This window comes from Notamacropus eugenii, chromosome 4 (genome assembly GCF_028372415.1).
Source record: "Notamacropus eugenii isolate mMacEug1 chromosome 4, mMacEug1.pri_v2, whole genome shotgun sequence".
NCBI classification, from domain to species: domain Eukaryota; kingdom Metazoa; phylum Chordata; class Mammalia; order Diprotodontia; family Macropodidae; genus Notamacropus; species Notamacropus eugenii.
This window is the reverse complement of record NC_092875.1, coordinates 90,719,924-90,734,584: the sequence shown is the minus strand read 5'-3', so window position 1 is coordinate 90,734,584 and position 14,661 is coordinate 90,719,924. Positions and strand designations below refer to the sequence as shown.

General features: G+C 41.6%; 1 pseudogene; it reads left to right on the top strand.

The window, feature by feature from the left end:
* Positions 1–7,853: 7,853 nt before the first annotated feature.
* LOC140502277 (secretory carrier-associated membrane protein 3 pseudogene) lies at positions 7,854–10,848 on the top strand (annotated as a pseudogene).
* Positions 10,849–14,661: the final 3,813 nt, after the last annotated feature.

Sequence of the window (14,661 nt, the reverse complement as noted above, 5' to 3'; positions counted from 1 at the left end):
TAAGAGGTTGACACTAGTAACTGCATTCCTAAAACTGTTCTGTCTACAGCTCAAGGGAATTCAGTAATGCTTTATTAAGGGCTATTTTGTATGAATTAATGTGTAGGTTCCTGGCATACAAAAGCAAAAATGAAGTGGTCCCTGCCCAGAAGACCCAGATAGAATGTACTGTCTCAAGAAGTGGTAGATTTGCCTTCACTGGGAATGAGTGCCCACTGGTCAGGGATACTGCAGAGGGGAGGAATTCTCAGACAGGCCCTTGGTCTAGGTGACTTTAGAGGTCCCCTCCAGCCCTAACATTCAGTGCTTCTGAGTTTCCATTCTATTGAGGGGATATCAGAATTAGGTGGGTGGTATATAATGGAAACAAACAAAAAGCATCCGTGTTGGGGATGGAAGCTCAATTCCAGGTGGACAGTCTCGGGCGGGTAAAGGTGGGAACTTCTAAATCTTAGAGTTCTCACGAGACCCCCCAGGAAACGACTGGGAATCGAGGTGAACCGAGCTATCTCGTGTATTTCCGCCTCTTCCCGTGAGAAACGTGATGGGACAGAGCTCTCCCCGACCTCGAGATTGTCCCGGATCTGGGCACACTATTGTTATCTAACAGCACGGTATTCAGATGCAAACTATGCTGCTGGAGGGTTTAAGTAGGATCAGGAAAGCCTGAAAGTTCTTTTGGGCGGAGGGGTGTGGAGCGGTGAGGACAACAAGGCTCCGCTTTTCCTCTCTCTTCTCTCCCCTCCCCCCCTCTCCCCACTTATACTTCTACTTCCAATCTCTTATTGTAAGATCTTTGCCTCCTTGGGAGATTCTTCACTCCCTCCTAAGGAAGAATTCCCCTGCACTTGTAACTAGACCCTGAAATAAAGCTCAACCCTTGTTCGACTCTGGAACGTCCTTTCTCTCATACGAGCATCCGGTTTGGCCAACCGAAGACCTAGGGATAGAGGTAAGAAGACTCGGGTAGCCCTCAGGCCTCTAGGCCTGGCACATCTGGAAGCTCTGAGATCACACCCTTCCTCTGATGCTTATTAGCTGTGTGGCCCAGTGAGAGGGTTGGACTGGTGACCTCTCCCTGTTAACTCTGTGATCCTGTGAGGTCACAACTTCTCAAGGGCCAATTTCTATGAAACTGGGTAAGTGACCACAGTGCCTACCCCGCAGGGATTTATGAGGATCACATGAGATAATGGATGGAAAGTGCTTTCAAAGTCTTTAGTCGTTATTTCAGTGTCAGCTATTATTGATTGTTACTGCTGTTATTATCTTTAGCATTATTAATCTGAGTAGTGAGGAACTGTTTTCCTTATATAGGGTTGTTGTAAGTATATTTTTGTTGTTTTTCTCTTCATCTCTCTTTTTCTTTCTTTTTGTCTTCTTTCCTTCTATCCTTCCTCCTTTCCTCCCTCCCTTCCTCCCTTCCTTCCTTCCTTCCTTCCTTCCTTCCTTCCTTCCTTCCTTTCTTCCTTCTTTCCTTCCTTCTTTTCTTTTTTCCTTCTTTCATTCCTTCTATTTCATTTTTTCTTCCTATTATTTTGTGACTGAGAAGGCTTAATTAAACCTAGAGGAAATTCCAAGGAAGCCTATTTTGTCTGTGTAATGGAATATGTCCTTACAATTACAATAGAGTTATTATCTAAAAGGAGAATTGTCTATCTATATTGGAAGGCAGTTGAGTTCCTTGATCCTGGAGATGCTAGAACTGAGACCTCTCTTATCTCTGTATCTTTGCACAGGCTCTATCTTACTGCAGCAATGTGCTCCTTCACCTCTGCCTTTCGAGTTCCTAGTTTTCTTTAAAACTCAGCTCAAATACCATCTTTCACATGAGGCCTTTCTGGATTCTCCTCCTTCCCCCCAGTTGCTAGTTCTCCCCAGCACTTCTTTTGTTTATTTTTTAATATACTTATCTGCATAAATTCTACAGAATATAAGTTACTTGAGGGCAGGATCTCTTTCATTTTTACCTTAGTTTCCTTAGCATCTAGCACAGTGTCTGGCATGTAATAGAAGCTTAATTGATAAATTGATAAATTTGATTGATTGATAAACTAAGTGATAAATTGATAAACTGAGACTGATTGACTTTTGGGGGTATTGTATGTATTCTAGGGATATTATATTTAGAATTTCTGTTCAGGTATGGTGTTCTCTGATTTGGTAGCTCTATGATATGAGTATAACCTTACTTTTGCCATGCCCATGACAAATATGGCCACTGAGGGTGAGGGAGCAGGGACCTACCTCTTGGTCAGGTGGTTTAAATTTACCCAAAGTCCCAGTGATCTTGAACTTGACCTGGACTCGACCTTAGACTACCCAAAATGCCTAGGTTGCTGTGACACTGAAGGAGAGAATGTTGACAAGAATACAAGACCAGGTGAGATGGTTCTTCACCCAGCCTATGTTCTCTCTCTAGTTTCTTGTTTAACATTCCAGGCACCAAGGTGGTGCACCTGGGTGATCTGTCCCACGTGTACTTTGTATATATCTTTGTACATGTGTTTCCCTCTTTGATAGATTATAACCCTGTTGAGGACAAGAAGTCTTCCACTTTTGTCCTTATATCCTTGGCACCTGCACAGTACTTGGCACATAGTAGATGATGAATAAATTTCTGTTGATCCATTAGTTTCCTCTCTTCTGTTTCTATTTCACTCTTCTGGCCTCTCTACCCTCCTTCAAAACACATGCTAAGGTTGACCCTGGGAGCGTGTGATGGGGTTGACTTTGGGTTAACCTTTTGGAGGAAGGTTATCCCAGAAGGCCAGACTCAAAGGGAATTCTTGTTATCAGGTAGCCACCTGCCAAATTAGGAATCCCACAAGGCATGAACGCAGACATAGGAAAAAAGGGTTTAACTAGAAAATGTTGCAATATGTTTGACTGATTAGCATTAGAGCAGGGATTCAAGGGGTCCGTGTGGGAGGGGGGGGAAGCAAGAACCCCCTTACTCAAATTGACTGCTCAGAGGCGTCTCAAGGTAAAAACAGAAAATCTCCTTTACTGGGTTCTCGGGAGAAACCAGGCAGTCCCTTCACCAGTAAAGCTGGAGTAGGGAGGCGCCTTACAGAAGCAGAATGGCAATTTATATAGACCCTGATGCGAAAATCCCCCTCCCACCACTGACCATTATTCTCATTGGCTGAGAAGCAAGGTCTTACATTCTAGGCACTAAATCTAACTGATCCCTTTTGAAACCCAGCGCTCCTGGACATTACAAAGCCCGTGAAAATACACGTCATTATATGCAAATTAGGCATTGAGGAGTTAGTAAGTCATATCCAATCACTGTTCCTAAAGCAATACATAGCCTTATATGGAAATCCCCCGACTCTGGAGGAATGGAAACCTGGGCTCAAGGTCTCCTCCACTCCAGGGAGAAGACTCCATATTCCTGAGAAGTCTCCACTAAATCTGTTCCCATTCACATGGAAGGATTTCAGGGGGTCTGTGGATTTGAATAGGAAAGAAATGACATCTTTATTTTCACTGACCTCTCAGTAGTATTTAGAATTTCTTTCAATTACTTTAAAACACTATTCTGAGAAAAAGTCCATAGACTTCACCAGACTGCCCAAAGGGTCCATGACACCTAAAAGCTTAAGAACCCCTGTCTTAGAGGGATTAGGCTGGCATGGACCTTGGAGGGCAGTTATCAGGGAAAGCTTTTGTAATGGCAAGTAAAATAGGATCTTTGCTGTTTCTGTTTTAGTATAATCAAGAAGTAGAATGGCTCTATTTGAATATGACTAAAGAGGACCTTTCCCACCCATTGTGGAGCCTGGGAAGATCTTTAAGAAGGTCCGTGCCTTCTGTTAGTGAGGCACTGGTTCTCAAGGGATGTGATGCCCTCTGACTCTAAAAAATGTATAAAGACTCTGAGGGTGAAGTTTTATTTTGGGGCTGAGTTTTTGTAAGAGTGTTTGTTTGGCCAGATGAGGACTCTGGGAAGCCACTAAGGAGCCCCCTCGTTTTGAGAACCCAGATGTCATGCTTCCCTCTCTGCTAACTATGGTCAGATAACTGAGGTCCAACTGTCTGTTAAATTCAGGAAGAGGAAGCCATATCTGTTGATCTTTAATTTCTCTGTATTTTCTTTGAAGTCCAGGGTGCTGACTCCCCTGAAACAGGTGAATGATATATGTGCTTGGTTAAAGGATTGATACATGTGCTTGATTAAAGTGATTGTTGACCCCTCAAAAGTTGCCTTTCCTTTTATGAATGCAGATCTAAGAACCTGTAACAGCAGGCCCCGCTGTGTATGTTGGGGTGCCTACTGATACAGCTTTCTAGAAGAAGAGGAGGTACAATTGAGAGATGGCATTTGACAAAAAAGAAGTAGGATGGGGAGGTGGGAAAGTAGCTAAGATGGCAGTGAGGACCCTGGGCTGGCAGATGATTCCTTTAAGAAACAAATCTGAGAGTCAAGATGCTCACTTCAAGGGTCCTCAGGTCTCTTTAGAAGGTCCCTTTATCTACTTCCCCAGGGTCCACAATGCCCTCCCTACATGCCAACCTGGTTCCTCTTTCTTTCTCTACATCTAAAGTGTTTGGATCTTTACTTGTATCCCTGTTGCTTAGCGCAGTACTTTACGTATAGCGGGTACATAATAAAGTTTTGTTGCCTGACTGGTTGACTGTAAAGTGAGTATTTTATACCTTCACATTCATTGGGTAAAAGGACATTTATACCATGCCCTCATCCCCCTGTTCCTGGGTCCGTTGGGGCCTTAGCAGGAATCTAGAGAGGAACAAGGATTTACAGTTCTATTGTCTCCCTGGGTCTTACTCAATCCCTTTTATGGTCCATACCTTTATTTGACAAGCTTCGGCCCTCCAAGACACTCCCTTCCCAAGTAGGCACACAATCTCATTTTCCACCTCCTTGAAATCTGCACATTCCAGGGGCACAGCTGATGCTTTCCACCTGTCTGCCCTGGGTGTGGAGGATGTAACTGGGCTCTGTGCTATACCTGGTGAAAGGGACCTGTGAGGGAGCCAGGTACTGAATCTCAACCTAAGGCCTCCTCCCTTAATCCCTGCCTGACACCTGGACTTTCTACTCCTCCCAGTCTTTCACAGTCATTGACCTGAAGCTAAGGTCAGGGCACTCCAGGGCCAGATTTAGAGTTCAGTCTCATGAGTAAGGCAGAGGAGGGAATCAGCTGAGGTAATATATTAAAGCAGTGATTAAGACTTGTAGAATCAGAGACCTATAGCTGAAAGGCATGTTAGACCACCTATCTAAGACCAATCCTTCATTTTGTTAAGCAGAGAAAACTGAGTCTCAGGGAGGCTAAAGCAATTTATTAGAATGAGTGTCAGGTTCCAGGAGTTGTCTAAAGAGACTTAAAAGGTTGCCCAGGAAATTCACAGATCAACTTAGATTTGCAAAAGTTAAATATAAATGATGGATGACTACCAAACAGCAATAATTCTTTTATGAACAGGGTCAGAGAATCTGAAGTTCATGATGAGTTAAGTCTGGCAGCAAATAAGAAAGGCACCAAAATGAGTTTTTTAGCGTGAAGAAGATCCATTAGAAGACTGGAAGGTTATTATGAGTGGCTGGTGGCAATAGAGATGCCTCATCACTTTTATTTGTTCTCTCTGCCAAAGAGAATAATCTCTTAGAGATTAGAGAACCATAGAGAATTCAACCCCCACATTGTAAATTTAGAGTTGGAAGAGATCTTAGAGGCAATCAAATCTAAGCCACTCATTTTTCTGAGGCCCAAGTAAATCAAGTGATTCACCTAAGGTCACATAAGGAGTAAGTAGGGCAGAAATGAAATTCAAACACCCAAATCTGACAAATCTGACCTTAGATCCAGTATATAAGTAGAGAGATAGAAAGAGAGCTCTAGTGGCCATCAATTAGAATTGTAAAATTTCAGATTGAGAAAGAGCTACTTTTGCCATTTTGTTATAGAATCCAACTGATACTAAAAAAATGTTCCCCTAGAATTCTTTTTTTTGATGTATTATTTTATTGATTGTCTAAACTTAAGAAAGTGATGTAGAATATGTTAATGATACAAATTACACTTGAAAATGGGTTGTATGTACATTTTTCCCCCAGAGAACCATTTGCTAAATATTTACCAGCACACCCCTGGTAACCAGGGTAACCCTGTAGGACTGTATTCCTAATACTATGGTTTACGAGCCCCCACCAGTGTGTTTTTTTAAATTATTCTTTAAAATTATTTTTTATTTCCCCTAGAATTCTTAACCAAACAAAAGATTGTTGTTGTCGATGATGATTCTTCGTGAACCCATGGACCATAACTCCCAAAGCCCTCCAACCTGCGGGGCTCATCTTACGATGTCGTGCAATTTAATTATGTCCATGGCGTTTTCTTGGCACAGATACTGGAATGCTTTACCATTTCCTTCTCCAGTGGATCACCTTTTGTCAGAACTCTTCACTGTGATCTGTCCATCTTGGGTCACACTGAACGACATAGCTCATAGTTTCATTGAGCTATGCAAACCTGTCCATCATGACAAGATAGTGATCCAGGAATAGAGATTACAAATGATAAGATGGATAAAATACAAACAAAATCAGTGCAGATAAGTTAAGAAGGGAGACCATCAAATGCTTCTATTGTTTCTGGTGAGGTTCTATTATTCAAGATGTAGAGGAAATTAGTGCAAATATATATTACCAAAAACCATTTGCCAATGCACAAGTGGTCAAAGGATATAAACAAATGATTTCCAAAGAAATGAAAACCATTGACAAACATAGGAAAAATCGCTCCAGATAGATAATTAGAGAAATGCAAGTCAAAACAATCCTAAGGTTTCACTTCATAGCCAGCAAATTGTCAAGTATTACAAAAGATGACAATAATCACTTTTAGTAGGAGTATGGGAAGATAGGCCCCTTAATATAGTATAGTATGATAGTTCATGTAGCTGTGACTTGGTCTAATCATTCTAGAAAGCAATATGTGATTATACTTTTTAAACATGTATCTAGAATGAACATCTTCCCCTTTTCCCTCTCCCCACACACTGACTCAGAGCTCCCATTTACCACTAGGTAAATACCTCAAGGCAATAACAAAATGAAAGGTTTCATGTACACTAAAATATTCTCAACACTTTATATAAGAGTAAAGAACTGAAAACAAAGCAGGTACTTGTTGATTGGTAAATAGCCAAATAAATTATTGTGCTTGAGTGTAATGGAACATGAGTATGCATTAAGAAATGAGTAATATGAAAAATTCAGAGATCTGTGGAAGGCCATATGAGCAGTTACATAGAGAAATGAGTAAGGAAAACCATATGCACAAGGACCGTACCAGTGTAAACAGGAGAACAAAACAGAGGAACTGAACATTTTGTAATTCTGATGACTCATTTTGGCCCTAGAGGAGATTTGAGAAAAAAGTACAATTCTGTTCTTTCTTTGTAGAGGTGGTACTCCTCTTTCTCTTTGTAGTAATGTGGAATATTGTATACATTGTCAGACACAATCAGTGAGTTGGTTTAGTTTTTCAGTACTGCATTTCCCCCCTTCTTACCTTCCTACATATATATGTATATGTAAATATACACACATACATATATGTATATATGTGTGCATGTGTATATTTATACACATATGTTTGTGCATATATATATACATACATACACACATATGTACATATATTCGTTATAAGCAATGGGAGGAGAGAGAACGATTTCCAGAAATGTCCTTGATGTAAAAACAAGAAGTATTCATGAAATTAGGCACCCCTGTTTTCTGGAAGTTTCCTTAGTCATTGAGCCTAAATCAGCCTCTTTGTAGCTTTCTCCCACTTCTCATGATGAGATAGCTGGGTGGTACAATGGGTAAGAGTGTCAGAAGTCATGAAACTGAGTTCAAATCTGGCCTTGATCAGACACTAACTGTGCAACCCTGGACAAGAACTTTCTGTTCCTCAAGTTCCTAATCTGTAAAATGGGGATAATACTACCATCTATCCCCTTGGGTTATTGTTGGGAGGATCAAATAAGATAATATGTGGAAAGCCGTTTTTACAAAAAGTTCCATAGAAATGCTAGTGATGATGATGAAAATGATGGTAATGGTGATAATAGTAATGATGGAAATGATGATGATGATGATGACTTTTGGGACCAAACAGAACAAGTCTAGTTTCTCTTTGACATGTTATCCTTTCAAGCTCTTGAAAACAGCTAGTGTGTCCGTCCTCATTCCCCTCCCTCACATCAAGTCTTCCCTTCTCCAAGCTAAGAATCTCCAGTTCTTTCATCCAATCTTCATACAGCATGGCTTCAAGATTCTCACCATTATGGTCACTCTCCTAAGCTTATCAATATTCCAGTCTTCCAGGAGACCTGTAAATCTTATCCATTTGGGTATTCCTTCCAACACTGAAGGTGGCAAACCATTATTCCTGCCCATCCCATTCAATTCACCTCTATGCCCTCCCATAATTTCATTTTAAGGAGTCTAACCAATATAGTAGATGCTTTTCTCCAATTCTCTTGATAACATGAAAACACCAGCTGAACGTGTAGACTAATTATTGGTTATCTTTCATTCTGACCACATGATCATCCTTCTGTCTTTGGATGGGACATTTTTTGATGATACCTTTTTTTCCTGTGTGTTTCCTTGTTTGTAATGATACAACCTGCTAGTGTTATATGAGCACTTTGCAGACTTGGAAGTGTTGTATAATTCTTAGCTATTATTACCTATCATGTACTTCCTCATTGCATTTTTCATCATCCATTATAATAATATTAGCTAACATTTTTCTAACATCTACTATATGCCAACCACTGTGCTAAACCCTTTACACATATTGTCTCATTTGATCCTCACCACAACACTGGGAAGTAGTTATAGATAATAATAATATTATTATTATTATCCATTTTTACAGGAGAGGAAACTGAGGTAAAGTGACTTACCCAGGGTCACAAAGCTTGTACATGTCTGAGGCCAGATTTGAACTTAGCCCTGCCCTATCTCCAGGCTTGACACTCGATCCACTGCATCACCTATCTGCGCTCAATGCCTGTTGCTCAGAGACCATAGTGTTCTATGACACCACCATTCACCATTACCAAAAGAATATTGACAATAAAGATGGATCTCTTTTTTTTTCGAAGAAAAGGGTCATTCAAAGAACTTCACAAGGTCCCCAAAGCAATTTATCCCACTTTCTTTCCTCCTCTGGCTTGACTTTGGACCCAACTCTTTGTTCATTTGCTGCATCACAAGAAGATATACACAGCAGAATGATGAAATTACCTGTGTAGGTTGTCAGTCTAACTGCAGAGCACGGTCTGAACAATATACATTCTTCATCCACTTGGTTCTCCTTGAGTAGATTATGAAAGTGAATTCTTTGAATGATTATGGATCTATTAGAAAACTCCATAATGCTCATACCAGTTGCAGTCAGCACAGTGTTATCTGTAAGCAATAGCATCTTGCAGTTTCACTATCCATAGGATACACCTTTTTGACTTGAACTCTGAGTTGGATTTCCTTCATAATGGGGTCAGACACCTTCAGCAAGCTTATGTATCCTTATTTTATACCTTGTTCAATACTAATGATGAGAGGATAATTAAACAAGTTATCATCATTTTAAAATTTAATTAAATTAATAATAATAAATAATAAATTTAATAAAATAAAAAATAAATAATAAACAATTAATTTAAAAATTAATCATAATTTTAAAAAGTTAAAAAGGTAGTATCATATTTCTCTAATAATAATAATATTTCTGGGGCCAGCTAGCCTCATAGAAACAGCAAAGCACCCAAGGGAGAGGTAGGAGGCATCATGTTCTAGGAAAATTAAACTGTCACTGTCACCTTGACCACCAGCATCCTTCAGTTTCCAAAGGAGACAATTAGAACCCTGAACACAAGATCTGAGGAATAGCAATGGCTCCCTAAGAGGCTAAGGCTGAAGCCAAGGTCAAGGCCCAGAGCAGGAACAATGAGAACCCATTCACCAAACCCAGAGTCATCACCTAGCACTGACCCAGCCCCCAGTATGCCACACTCAGTGTCTACAATCCCTTTGAGAATCGTGAGTCACCACCATCCTATGAGCCACCTGTCCCTCTGCCTCGGCCAACAACCCAGCCCCACTAGCTGCCTTCCAGAAAACTCAGCCCCACAGATTGTGACCTCTATGACTCTCAGGCTTCAGCAGCAGCAGCCTCAATAAAACTTCTGAAAAGACAGGAGAGGCTCAATTGGAAGCCAGAGGAGTGGGACTGGAAGCCCTGTAGATTCTGCCACCCAGTAGGACATGTGCCCCGCCCCAGCCCTCATTGTGCCCTGCCCAACCCTGCTTCTCCCTGGAAATTCCCCTGGAGTTCCAGAAGACTGTCTACTATGTACTCCCTCTGGCTTGGCAATACCTTGGCCCTTCTCCTGAATGTTCTTGCCTGCCTGGCCCCTTTCAGTGTGACCCCTATTTCCAGGGGCTCTTGTTTGGGCTTCTCCATCCTCTGGGAACTAGTTTTCATACCCTGCTCCTTTGACTGTTGGCATTGCCTCCTGCACTTTCAGGAATGACAGTTCATTCTGTTTCTCTTTCCTTCATTTTCTTCATCTAGGAAATGATAAAAGTGCTGGCAGCTATTGGCATCCCATCATAGGGATTCAGTGACTGAATCTTGGCCCTGATGAAGGATCAGTGCAGCTGTGGCCATTCTCAGGCTGCCAGTCACCTTGTTCTTTACTGATACCACTGTGCTGGGCATTATGATGTTGAAGTGAATCCACTCCCTGGACCATAGGTGCCAGTTTTCAGAAGTTCTCCAACGTGGCAGCTACAGTTAATGCAGCTGCAGGTGCTGCCAGCAATGCCTTTGGGGCCCCATAACACTCTCCTCCCTTCTTGCCTATTTATCCCCTTCCCTGGCTTGTGGATGAAGCTGGTTTTACTCCCCTTTCATCTCTCCCTAGGATTCATTTTGGAGAGAGACAAGTGTTTTTATTCCTTGTCTTCCTCATTAAGTTTTTGGCAGTGAGACCTGGCCAGCCTAAGAGGGTGGGGGGCACCCAGGGGTACTGATCCCAGCCCCAACCACTGCCCAACTCTGCCCCATCTCCCTAGGCCTGACTGTCTTGGGAGCCCCTGTTTCCTCTGCTGTTCTAAGGCAAATGCTTCAGTTATTTAAATAAAGGAAAGCAGAACTTGGAAAAAAAAGTCTGCTTCCTGACTGGCCCTCACCATCAACAGTGAGAGAAAGAACAATCTAACCTCACCACCATCACCACCATTAACTGCTGGCCAACTTCTACCCACAGGCAGTTAATCCCAAAACCACAGGCCCTGCTTCTGTCATCATCCAGGGGAGGAGCCCTTGTGGAGATGACCATAATGAACGAAAACCTAGGAGGGGAAGTTTTTTCTACAGAAATCCCCATCATATTGTTCATCATCAGAAACAGATCTGGTTTTATCAGTGGAAGGCAACTAGGTGGCATGGTGGATAGAGTGCTGGGCTGGGAGTCAGGAGGACCGGAGTCCAAACCCAGCCTCATGTGTGATCCTGGGCAAGTCACTTAACCTCTGTTTGCCTCAGTTTCCTCAATTGTAAAATGGGCACCTCAGAGAAGGAAATGACAAACCACTCCAGTATCTTTTCCAAGAAAACGCAACTGGGGTCACAAAGAGTCAAAAAATGATGAAAAAGACTTAGCAGCAAAATTATCAGTGGAACTGACATTCAGAGAGATGCATGACTGTCTATCTGCTTTGCTCTCCCACTGTGATAATCACCGGTCATTTCCATCTGATTTGCAATTGAAGTTTCCCATATCTGTTGTCTCCTCTGACAGAAAGTGAGCTCTTTGAGAGTGGGCAACAATCTCTCCTTTTCAATTTGAATCCATAGTGCTTTGCACTATGCTCTTTTATGGATTTATTCACCCATTCATATGCTTGGGATAATATTTGCCTTGTTGGAAGACAGCCTTTAAAGTAGGCTATTTTTCCACTGAATCAAACACCTTTTTTACAGTTAAAAATAAACAAACCAGAAAACTCCCCACCCAATAATCTCAGTAGTATCATGTATTCTTTAATCTTTCAGTTCATTATGTGATGGGAATGATGTCCTTTACTGTAGAATATCACTTACAGGAGCCTGCTGTTTCCTCTGAATTTCCTCATCAACCAAAATAGTTAACATTCATGTAGCACCTACTATGTGCTAAGCACTTTACAATCATTATTCCTTTTGATTCTCACAACAACCCTGAGAGGTAGGTGCAATTACTATCCCTATTTTTACAGGTAAGGAAACGGAGGTTAAGTTACTTGTCCAGGGTCATACAGCTGGTGTAAGTGTATGAGGCCAGTTTTAAACTCCCGTCTTCCTGAGTCCAGGCATAGCACTCTCTCCACAGTGCCACCTAGCTGCCCATCAAAAATGTCTTCAATGTATGTGTAGATTCCTCTCTAAAAAGGTCGTGTTGATGTCCTTCCAAAATCATGGTACCCAGAACTAAAAGCATTATTTCAGATGCAATCTGATCAGTGCAGGGTACAGAGGGATTCTCACCTTTTTCTTTCTGGAAGTCAGTACTATTTTAACATGACCCAAATTGCATGAGAATTTTTGGCTATTAGCAAACTTCTGGATCATATTACTCTTGCAGCCCCCTAGAACCCTGATCGTTTTTAAGTGACTTGTTGTCTAACCCTGCCTCCCAAATATCATATTTGTGAGTTTTGTTTTTTTTTTGGAGTCCAAGTATGGAAGCTCACATTTATTCCTATAAATTTAATCTTATTAGATTTAAGTAGACTGTCTTTTTGGATCTTGGCCCGTATCATCTAATACCATAACTATCCCTCCCCAATTTGTATCATTTAAAAAAAGGCTGCTGTCTCTGCCTTCCATAAGATCAATTAAGATCATAAATAGCACGGAGTCAGACACCGACTCCTGGAGTGCTCTGTTGGCAGTCTCCAACAGGCCTGATCCAACCACAACCCAGACTGGTGAGTGAAAGAGCTGGTGCCCTCTCTTGGTGGCTGTCAGCAGCAGAACCACCATAGAGTGAATGAGACTGACATGGTGGCAGGGTGACTTTCTCCCTGGGGAGGACATGCTTCTTCTCCAAGGAGACTGTTCAGGTCCCCTGCTGGCATGCTGAGCAACTGCTCCACAGGATTTTCTAGGGGACAGTTACTTTCTCCCTGAAGTGTATTGTCCTATATTCCCTTCCCTCACTTTGGACTACACAGCCTTCCCCCCACCCCCTTACCAGTCCTATGCTGCTATGTCACCAAAGCCCCTTAGCTCCCTTCCCACCTCACTCTGTTCCTTTAATTTTCCCCAGGCTTAATTTTACCTAGTTACTTCACAGGCTGTTGGAGAATGAGGAGGGTTCATAAAACATTTGACAAAGTCACAATCTCTTAATGGGAAAAAATAGAGAGATAAACGTGGAGAGAGAGAGTGGCTCAGCCAATTCATAATTCCACTAACAAAGAGTATTAGCGCACATTTTCTAAAGGACTCTCCAACAACTGCCTTTTCTTTTTAATAATGTGTATTTGAGTCTGTTTCTTCCTCTGTCCAATGGGCACAATAGCTGCATCTCAGGGGTCTTGGGAGGAAGGTGTTTTTCAAACTGTGAAGAACAGTTGGTCTCGGGGTCTGCCATCACTCCAGGACCTTGGAATTGCTGGTCACTCCTGGATACTCCTGGTCTCCCACCTCACTTTCAGGATGTCCTTAGCTGTCCTCAGCTGCCTGGCCTCCAGTTGCCCTTCTCAGATTTCCCAGCCCTGTCAAATGGAGTCAAGCCAGCTGCTATTAAGCTGTATCCTGGCAACTCTTCCTGCACAGCTCAGCTTCCTACTGATGCTAGCTCCTGCTTGCCATCTGCCGAGGACTCCTCTCCAGGCAGGCCTCTGTCTGCCTGCCCGGCCCATGTCCAGTCCTCCTTTCCAAATGGCCTCCCTTCCACCCCACTGTCTGGTGCATAATTGAAAATTGTTTCATAATTGAAATTCCAAATCTTCATCATCATCATCATCATCTTTTCTCTTTCTTCCTATCTTTTAAAAAAATTTAATGAGATTTTAAAAATTTTGAACTTAACAAGCACCATCTAAAATGAGCATTTTCATTTATAATACATATAATATAAAATATATTTATATAATATATATAACATATCCATATATAAAAGATAGAAAAAGAGGATTACACATGAAACTGTGAATCTCTTCTGTTCTTCCTTTTACATAGATATCAATATGTAATTTTCAAATCTGATCTATTTGTCTGGTGAGATGACTGAGCTCTGTACAATCTGCAAAGTCGCACTGAGTCACTAAGATGTGGCTTGGAGGACTGGGGAGAAGGTTCACTTCTGACCACTCCAAATGTCTTCATCTTCCATCCTTTCTCCTCATGAGGGGATAGCTACAGGAACAGAGCATTTTTTAAGGTTCAGTCCTTGATCTGCTTTATTTTATTTTAGACGAAAATGCCAGAACACAAATACAGAATAGAAAAAGAACCAAAAACTTCATAAACTTAAATACTGGAACTTGAATACAAAGTTAAGAAGAAAAAAACATGTCATATGCATAACAGAACATAAGAGAGGATTTAAATTATGTAATAA